The sequence below is a fragment of the Marmota flaviventris genome, chromosome 11, assembly GCF_047511675.1.
Source record: "Marmota flaviventris isolate mMarFla1 chromosome 11, mMarFla1.hap1, whole genome shotgun sequence".
In the NCBI taxonomy this organism is placed as follows: Eukaryota; Metazoa; Chordata; class Mammalia; order Rodentia; family Sciuridae; genus Marmota; species Marmota flaviventris.
In genome coordinates, this window is record NC_092508.1 from 90887796 (window position 1) to 90898620 (window position 10825).

The following is a 10825-nucleotide window of genomic DNA, read 5'->3' on the forward strand; positions in this document are numbered from 1 at the left end:
CTTTTGAAATTGAAAAGTATTTGTTTGATGTACATAGATGCTGCATTGTTTAGGTCATAAATATTTATGATTGTTATGTTTTGTTGACGTATAATTTCCTAAGGAGTATGAAATGTCCTTCTTTGTCCTTTCTGATTAACTTTGGCTTGAAGTCTATTTTATCTGATATAAGTATAGAAACTCCTGCTTGTTTATGTGATCCATGTGAGTGATATGCTTTTTACTTTCCTTCATCTTCAGTCTATGGATGTCTTTTCCTCTGAGGTAAGTCTCTTGGAGATAGCATATTGTTGGGTTTTGTTTTTTAATCCAATCTGCCAGTTTATGTATTTTGATTAATGAGTTTAGGCATTAATGTTCAAGATTATTATTGTGATATGATTCATGTTCCTGGTCATTTTGGTTTATTTCTAGTTTTTAATTTGAATTAGTTTATCCTTTGATTGACTATTCCTTTAGTTACTACCTTCACTCATTTTCACATTTAAAAAAAAATTTCATCTTCATGGAATATTTTGCCAAGAGTATTCTGAAGTCCAGGCTCTCTAGTTGTAAATTCTTTTAATTTTTTTTTAACCAGGAAGGTTTTTATTTTATCTTTAAGTCAGAAGCTTAATTTTGCTGGACAAAGTATTCTTGGTTAGCATTGGTATACATTTTCTTTCAGAGCTTGGTATGTTATTCTAAGACTTCCCAGATTTAAGGGTGTGGGTTGAGAAATCAGCTGAGATCTGTATTGGTTTTTCCCTACATGTAATCTGATATTTTTCTCTCATAGCCTTTATAGTTCTATTAATATTTTGTATGCTAGGTTTTTTCATTATCATGTGGTTTGATGTGGGTCTGTTGTAAGTTTGCACATTTGTGGTTCTGTAAGCCTCCTGTATTTGCTTTTCCACTTCAATCTTTAGACTTGGGAAATTTTCTGATATTTCAGTGAAAAGATTGTGCATTCCTTTGGTTTACATCTGCAAATCTTCATCTATCCTGATAAATATTAAATTTGTTTTTTTCATGTTATTCCACAATTCTTAGAAGTTCTACTTATGATTTCTTAACATCTTCTCTTCATAGTCAACTTTATTTTCAAGATTATGCATTTTGTCTCCATTGTCTGAGGTTCTGTCTTCCAAGTGGTCTAGTCTGTTGGTGATGCTTTCTATTGAATTTTTAATTTGCTTTATTATTTCCTTCATTTCAAGAATTTTTATTTATTTATTTTTTCAGAAACTGTTTATTGAGGTGATCTTTTGCTACCTAGATTTGCTCTCTTACATCATCCTTTACTTTGCAGATCAGTTTAACTATGTACATTCTAAACTCCTTCTCTGACGTTTCTTTTTTGTGGTGTCAATGGATTCTGTTATTAGATTATCTTGGTTTGCTTGTGATGATTTGTTCCCTTTCTTTTCATGTTGTTTGTATGTCTACCCATCTAATAGTATGAATCTGAGGCAGTACAGTTTCTACCCTATGAACTTAGAGTGTCTCTGAATGTTTTCACTTCTTCTTTAGGAAGAGACAAGTAACAAAAACAGGTGCAAACAATTTACAGCATTAAAACAAATAGTTCCCACTATGATGTCTACAATATTAATTATCACAATAAACAGAAATGATATGATCATTTATTGCCTATTTTAATAATGGCAAGTTTACAAGAGTTTACATTTTCAAATGATGGTTAAGGAGAGAACAGAAGTGATATAGAATGTGATGATTATGAGGAAGGAGGAGAGAAGAGAGAAGTAAAAGTTTAAAGGAAGAGTGAAAGAACAATAGAGATGGGCTGTTAGCAGAAGAAAAGAGAGAATCAAGGGAAACAGGAAAAAATATACATAAAGTTCTCACCCACAACCTGCACAGATGAGACAAACTGGGTTTAAAAGAGCTGACTGCAACATTAAGAAAGCAGTGAAAAGTCATGCGACCCAGACATAAGTTTTTCAAATCAAGGGCAGGATGGCCCTGAGACTTTAATGGTCAGTTTCCATGCTGGAAAGAGCCTGTGTTTTCTTTATTTTATAGCTGGGACATCAGAAGCAGGGATAAGGTTTTAAGGGTGGAGTCTTGCTTTGTGATGTCTTGTGATCAGCAGACTGATTGAAATCTTGGCAAGTCACACCCATCTCAAGTGCTGTGTGGGATCTAAGGCAGAGTTAGAGGGGGAGGCACTCCTGCATCATGCAATCACTCTCTGACAGGGAGCCTGCAATGCCAGGCCTATCCCCTCATTTGGCTACGATGTGCAATAGTTCACACACACAGCCCATGGATGGCTGGTGACATAAAGCAAAAATTAAATAAATAAATAAATAAATAAAAGGACACAAAGCAAAATTAAAATATACTAATCAAACATCCTAGTTCACAAAACAACTAATATATGTGAAATAACTGGCTTCAAAAATGCTAGACATGAGAAGGAAAAAAAATAGGAGTTTGTATAAATGTCTATGTACTATTAAGTCCACAATTAAACAGTGAATAGAATTAAAAAAAAAATTCTTGGTGAAAAGTTGAAGAATTCTTTCCGTTGGAGTTCAAAATATTCCCAGCTTCTCTTCTCAGCAGTTTTAGGTGAGGTTGTTTGGAGTGTGATGCTCCACTCTCTAGATTGCAGGAATGAGAGTGATAATCTTATAGGCAGAGTTCCTAGAGGCAAGGTTTGGCTTAGGCAGGCTTCGGGCTCTTCACTGAATGCTAATTGGTCTGAAGATTTCAAATCTGTGCATCTCTAGTATCCAGTAATTGCTGGTCCATGACAGAAGACTTTACCTCAAGGGTCTCCAACGGATTCCACTTGTGTGTTGTGGGAACCAATTTTTAGTTCCCTATGTCACCTGGAGACCCTACATTTCCATGTCTCAGATTTAGTCTCCAAGCAATTTCTCCTGCCCTTGCCCTTCAGAGTTCCTGGCCAGATGAGTCTCCCCCAGCATGACTTATAAGCAGTTGGATTGGAGGGGAAGGGGTAGAGCCAGGTGGGTTTACATGACCAGTTGTCTCCTGTGTAACCCTCTCTCCATGTTTAATTTTCTCCTGGTCAATTAAACACCCTTTATGTTGTGCGGTGTGTATTTAATGGACAACAGCAAAATTGTTCCTTCCTTTGTCCTCTGCATATTGCATGGAGAGACGGTGGCTTCTTTTCCCACATGGATATCGTGCAGCAGGTTCCTCAGGTTTGTTGGGTAATATCCTTTGTCTCTCAACACTTCATATTTCGACATGCCTCAGGCCTCCCCAAAATGTGGGCTCCTTTAATTTCCTTATCCCTCTCTGGCTGGAGCTTCTGGCCTACCTGTGGCAGTGGCTGTGCCACTGAGGATTTTTTTGTCTGATTTTATTATATGGAACCTCCTGTGTCCCTGGTCTGTTTTGAATGTCCAGTTTTAGATTCCAGTAAAGTTACCCCCTATCCCTTTTTGTTCTCTCACCTTGCAGAGAAGCTGCTGGTCTGCTTTTTTGGTTTTATGCCATGGAGCATCCAGGAACACTACCTTCTCTATTCCACCATCTTCTAGGGAAAAAACAGATCTAGCATTCTTATCCCAATGTCATCACCTAGAAAAATCATAGGGCTTTACCATTTTTCTTCTACTAGTTTTATACTTTCAGTTACCACATTTAAATGTTTAATCCATTTTTGAGTTGACTTATGTATATTGTGTGAGATACAGGTCTAGTTTTATTGTTGTACATGTAGGTACCCAGTTGTCACAACTGTTTATTGAAGAAATTATTCTTTCCTCATTGTTCTTTGGCAATGTGGAAAAAAAAATTAATTGGCCGTAAATGTGTGAATTTATCTTTGACCACTCCATTCTATTCCATTAGTCTCTGTGTCTGTTTTTATATTAGTACTATGCTGTTTTTGTTACAAAAATTTTATAGTGTATATGGATGTCAGGTTAGAGTACTACCTATAGCTTGGTTGTTTTATACAACATTGCTTTGCCTTCCAAAGTCTTTAGTGTTTTCAAACAAATTTTAGATGTTATTCTATTTCTGTGAAAAATAGCATTGGGACTTTGGTAGGGAGTACATTGAATCAGTACATCACTTTGAGTAGTTTGAGCATTATAATAATATTAATTCTTCCAGTCCATGAATATGGGATATTTTTTTGAATTATCTGTGTCTTCTTCTCATCAATATCCTACGGTTTCCAGTCTACAAATCATTTATCTCCTTGGCTTAATTGATTCTTCAGTATTTGTTTTTTTGGGGGGTAGCTATTGGACATGACATTATTTTCTTAATTTCTTCTTGGATGGTTTGTAATTTGTGTATAAAAATGCTATTGGGTTTTGTATATTGACTTTCTACTACTGGGATTTTACTAAATATGTTTATTAGTTATAATACTTTTTTGGGGTGGGATCTTTAGGGTTTTCTATCTATAGGATTAGGTCATTTGAAAAAAAGACAATTTAATGTCTTCTTTCCCCATTGGTCTACCTCCCCCACCCGTTTTGCCTTATTGACGTGGCTAGGATTTCCAGTACCAAGTTGAATACAAACAGCCAGATGGGCATCCTTGTCCTGTTCTTGATGTAGAAGAATAGCTGCCAACTTTTCCTGCATGTATAGTTTTGGCTGTGGTATTGTCATTATGGGCTATATTGTATTGAGGTACATTCTTTCTATACCTAATTTTTTGAGAGTTTTTATCATGAAAAGATGTTGAATTTTGTCAAGTGCTTCTTCTGCATCTACTGAGATGATGACACAGTTTTGGTTCTTCATTCTGTTACTGTGGTGTACCACATTTTTGATTTGCATATGCTGCATTTTCATTGCATTCCTGAGATAAATTTCACTTGATCGTGGTGAATGACACTTTTAACATGTTGCTGAATTCTGTTTGCTCATATTTAGTTGAGTATTTTTTTCATGCATGTTCATCAGGAATATTGGTTTGTAATTTTGTTTTCTTGCCATGTTTTTGTCTGAATTTGGTATCAGGGTGAAGCTGTTTTTCTAAAGTGACTTTAGAAGCATTTCCTCTTTGGTGTGTTTGGAACATTTTGCTAAGATTTATGTTAGTTCTTCTTTAAATATTTCATAAAATTCAGTAATTAAACCATCAGTCCTGGGCTTTTCTTTGATGGGAGACTTCTTATTACTGATTCAATATCCTTACGTGTTATTGGTCATTTCAACTTTTCTTTTTCTTCATGATTCAGTTTTGGTAGGTGGTATGTGCTTCAGAATTTATTTATTTCTTTTAGATTATCAAATTTGTTTGTGCATACTTGTTCATAGAAGTCTCTTACAATATTTTAATTTTCAGTAAAAGCATTTATCAATGTCTCTACTTTCATATTTTATTCTATTGTGTCTTTTTTCTTTTTCCTTAGTGTAGCTCAAAGTTTGCTAAGTCTGACTTAGTTTGGCATATAAAAACTTTTATGCATTCATTTCATCATCTCTCCCACATTTAAAAAATTTGATATCACAGTGTACATCTTTTTATATTGTGTATCCCTTATCGAATTATTGTAGCTATTATTTTAATAATGTTGCATTTTAAATTTAATTTTAAAGAAATAAATGTTCAGACATAACTTTCCTATGTTCATAAATGAATACATGACCAGTGTAACTCGACATCATGTATAAGCACAAGAATGGGAAATTATATTCCATGTATAAATAACATACCAAAATACACTCTACTGTCATGTATACCTAAAAGGAACAAATAAAAAAGATGAAAAGAAAAACTTTCCAAATTGGGAGAAAGATATAAATATATAAGTACAAGAAGGTCAAAGATATCCAATAAGTCTCAATTCAAAAAATATACTAATACAATCAATCTATCAAACCCAGAATAGCCAGCATTCTGAAAGCAGCAAAAGAAACAAAAGGAAATTCTAATTAGACTAGAAACATGTTTCTCAGCTGAGGCCTTATAGACTAGTAGAAAATTAGATAGTATGTTCAAAGTGACGAAGGGACAAAATTACCAAACAAAGCTGGCAAAGGTGTTCTTGTGAAATGAAGAGATAGAGACTTTCCCAAACAGAAGCTGAAAGAGGGCATCACCACCATACCTGTCTTAAAAAAAAGTTCTTCAAACTGAAAGAAAGGAAACCACTTGGTAACACAAAAACATGACAGTATAAAATTCACCAGTAAATGTATGCTCACCTTCAAATTCAGAATAATCTAACATTGTAACATTTACAAGTCTGGATCTGAGCATTTGCTGTGCTTATTACTACTAGAGTTTCTCTACTCCCAGCTCCTAGTAATAGAGTTAGGGAATATATGTGTATAAATGAGTGTGTGTATGTATATACAAATATATACAGATAATGTGTATGCATATAAGTGTATGTATATATCTGCATATATATTTGAATTTTTTTTCTGATACATATTCTATATCTATTGGTATATGTTGAAAATCACAAGTTCATATCCACCACTTTCCAATTCAGTCCTAAACCACAGAATTCCATTTAGTGTTCTTATTATAGTTATAAAGCCCTATTTTAGTGCTATAACTGAATCCCATTATCTGTAAAAAAAAAAAAAAAAAAAAAAATATATATATATATATATATATATATATATATATATATATATATATATATATATATAATATCAGTTTTCCTGAGGTTAATTAATCTTCTACCTTTTCTACCCTCCCAAGCTCACAGGACCACCCTGTTCAGGCACTGCCATTTCACTATGGATCACCATAGCATCTCCCATCTCTGTGGGTTGACTTCTTCATTCTTCCCCATGTAAGGACTTTTACACTGAAATCCATCAGGGAGTAGGGAAATAGGAAGTACAAAAAAGATACCTTAAAAACTTATTTTTAATGTAAAAAATGTATATATTTCTTCCATTTACTTTTTGTTTTGATCTAATGTATATACTAAAGTTTTCAGCATAAGTATAGATATATCTACTTCATTCTTTTTAAGCTCTCTTGATGAATTCTATAATATGGGTATGTTAATAGCTTATCAATTGAGGTCTGGTATTCACTTGATTTCATGAGTTTTCAATGTTATAAAAATGGATATGTTGTACATATTGTCTTTTGGTGTATATTTCTTTGTGTACATATAGAAAGTGAAACTTATGAATTAAGGGCATTCATGATATTTTATTTTAGTAGTATTATTGCCAAAACTTTTTTGAACTTTCTAGTGATTTGGAAACTTTTTGTGTATTAAGAATAATATTTTCCCAAATAAATATTACAATTGCCTTTTGTACTACTATGAAGAATGTCATTGAAATTTTAATAGGAATTTCATTAAATTTGTATAGTATTTTTGGTAGTATGCCATTTTGACAATATTAATTTTGTCTACCCAAGCACATGGGAGGCCTTTCCATCTTATAAGATTTTCTTCAAGTTTATTCTTTAGTGTTCTGTAGTTTTCACTGTAAAGGTCTTTCAGCTCTTTTATTAGATTGATTTCCATTTTTTTGAGGCTATTGTGAATGGGATAATTTCCCTAACTTCTCTTTCAGTTGATTCATCACTGATGTATATGAACACAGTTGATTTATGTGTGTTAATTTTATATTTTGCTATTTTGCTGAATTCATTTTTGAGCTCTAGAATTTTACTGGTGGAGTTTTTTGGGTCTTCTAAATATAAAATAATGTTGTTGGCAAATAGGAATAGTTTTTGTTCTTCTTTTCCTATTTGCATCCCTTTATTTTTTTCCTTCTGCCTAATTGTCCTGGCTAGAGTTTCCAGGATATATTGAATAGAAGTGGTGAAAGGGGCATTCTTGTCTTGTTCCAGTTTTTAGAGGGAATGCTTTTAATTTGTCTCCATTTATAATGATGTTGGCCTTGGGTTTAACATAGATAGCTTTTACAATGTTGAGGTATATTTCTACTAAGCCTAGTTTTTCTAGTGTTTTAAACATGAACGGATGCTGTATTTTGTCAAATGCCTTTTCTATATCTATTGAGATAATCATGTGATTCTTATCTTTAAGTCTATTGATGTGATGAGTTATGTTTATTGATTTTTGTGTGTTGAACCAACCCTGCATCCCTGGGATAAACCCCACTTGATCATGGTATTAGTGTGATACTAGCTTCGTAGAATGAGTTTGGAAGGGCTTCCTCCTTTTCTATTTAATGAAATAATTTGAGGACGATTTGGGTTAGTTCTTTTTTGAAGAACTGATAGGACTCTGGCTGAGAATCTGTCTGGTCCTGGGCTTTTCTTTATTGGTAGGCTTTTTGGCATCTTCAATTTTGTTGCTTGAAATTGATCTGTTTAAGGTTTCTATGTTCTCCTGATTCAATTTTGGTAAGTCATATGTTTCTAGATATTTGTCAATGTCTTCAAAATTTCTATATTATTAGAGTATAAATTTTCAAAATAGTTTGTGATTATCATCTGTATTTCAGTAGTATCTATCATTATATTTCTTTTTTCATCATGAATTTTAGTAATTTAAATTTTCTTTCTCTTTCTCTTCATTAGCTTGGCTAAAGATTTATGAATTTTATTTATTTTTTCAAAGAACCAACATCTTGTTTCATCATTTTGAATAGATTTTTGTTTTCAATTTCATTGATTTCAGTGCTGATTTTAATTAGTTCCTGTATTCTACTGCTTTTGGTGTTGATGTGTTCTTTTTCTAGGGTTTTGAGCTGTATTGTTAGGTTATTTATTTCGTGATTATCTATTCTTATAAAGAATGAGTTCAATGCAATGAATTTTCCTCTTAGAACTGCCTTTATATTGTCCCAGAGATTTTGATGTTGTATTACTCTTCTCATTTACCTATTTTCTTTTATTTCATCCTTTATTCCTTCTGCTATCCATTGGTCATTCAATAGCATATTATTTAGTCTCCAGGTGTTAGAGTAGCTTCTATTTTGTATTTTATTATTGATTTCTAATTTCATTCCATTATGATCTAATGGAACAAAATGTGTTATCTTTTTTTTTATTTGCCAAGAGTTGCTTTGTGGCCTAAGCTATGGTCTATTTTAGAGAAGAATCCATGTGTTGCTGAGAAGAATGTGTATCGATCATTGATTGATGAAATATTCTATATATAATAACATAGAATATATATAATAATCTGTTAAGTCTAAATTATATAATAATATATATTAATAAATAATAATATATATAATCTGTTAAGTCTAAATTATTAATCATATTTTTTAGTTCTATAGCTTCTTTATTTAGTTTTGTTTTGAAGGATCTATCTAGCTGTGAGATAGGTGTGTCACCCACTATTATTTTGTTGTGGTCTATTTGATTCTTGAAATTGAGAAGGGTTTATTTGATGTCTGTAGATGCTCCATTGTTTGGGACATTAGTATTGTTATGTCTTATTGATGCATAATTCCCTAAGCAGTATAAAATGCCCTTCTTTGTCCCTTCTGACTAACTTTGGCTTGAAGTCCACTTTATCTCATACAAGGATAGACACTCCTTCTTGTTTATGAGATCCATGTGAATGATGTTCCCATCCTGTTACCTTCAGTTTGTGGATGTCTTTTCCTATGAGGTGAGTCTCTTGGAGACAGGATATAGTTGGGTCTTGTTTTTTAATCCAATCTGACAGTCTATGTCTTTTGATTAATGAGTTTAGGTCATGTAAATTCAATGTTATTATTGAGAGATGGTTTTTATTCCCTGTTACTTTGATCAATTTCTGGATTTTAATTTGAGTTAGTTTCTCCTTTGATTGACTATTCTTCTATTGTAGTTCCTCCATTTGCTGGTTTTCAGTTTTATTTTTCATGAATATTTTGTTGAGTATATTTTATAATGCAGGCTTTCTAGATGTGAATTTTTAAAAATTTTGTTTATCATGTAAGGTTTTTATTTGATCATGAATTCTGAAGATTAATTTTTGCTGGGTATATTTTCTTGGCTGGCATCCATCTTCTTTCAGACCTTGGTATATATTGTTCCAGGATCTCCTAGCTTTGAGGGTTCTGGGTTGAGAAATCAGCTGAGATCTGAGTTGGTTTTCCTCTAAATATGCCCTGTCATTTTTCTCTGGCAGCCTTTAAAATTCTATGCTTACTCTGCATGTTAGGCATTTTCATAATAATGTGCTGTGGTTTGGGTCTGTTGTAATTTTGTATATTTGGGGCCCTGTAAGCCTCCTGTATTTGATTTTCCATTTCATTCTTTAGGTTTGGAAAATCTCCTGCTATTATTTGATTAAAAAGATTGTGCACTCTTTTGGTTTGCATCTCTGAGCCTTCATCTATCCCAGTGAATCTTAAATTTGGTCTTTTCAGGTTATCCCATATTTCTTGCAAGTTCTAACCATGGTCTCTTAACATCTTTTCTTCATGGTCAACTTTATGTTCAAGATTATATATTTTGTCTTCAGTGCTTGAAATTGTCTTCGAAGTGGTCTAGTCCATTGAAATTATAATTTTGGTCTTTTACTTCCTATATATTGTCTCTGATTTCACTCCTTACACTATTCTTTACTTCATAGATCAGTTTAGCTATACACACTCTAAAGTCTTTCTCTGACATTTTTTTTTTTTTTTTTTGTGTGTGTGGTGTCAATGGATTTTGTTATTGAAGTATCTTGGTTTGTTTAGGTTGCTTTGTTCTCTTGCCTTTTCATGTTTTTTTTTTTTTTTTTTTTTTTTTTTTTTGTGTGTGTATTTGTTTACCCATCTAACAATATGAATCTGAGGCAGTAGAATTTCTACCCTGTGGACTTATAGTGTTCATGAAAATTTCCATTACCTCACTGTCTAGAGGGAGACAAATAATAACAACCAATACAAAAAATATACAGCAATAAAACAAACATTTCTTGCTATGACATCTACA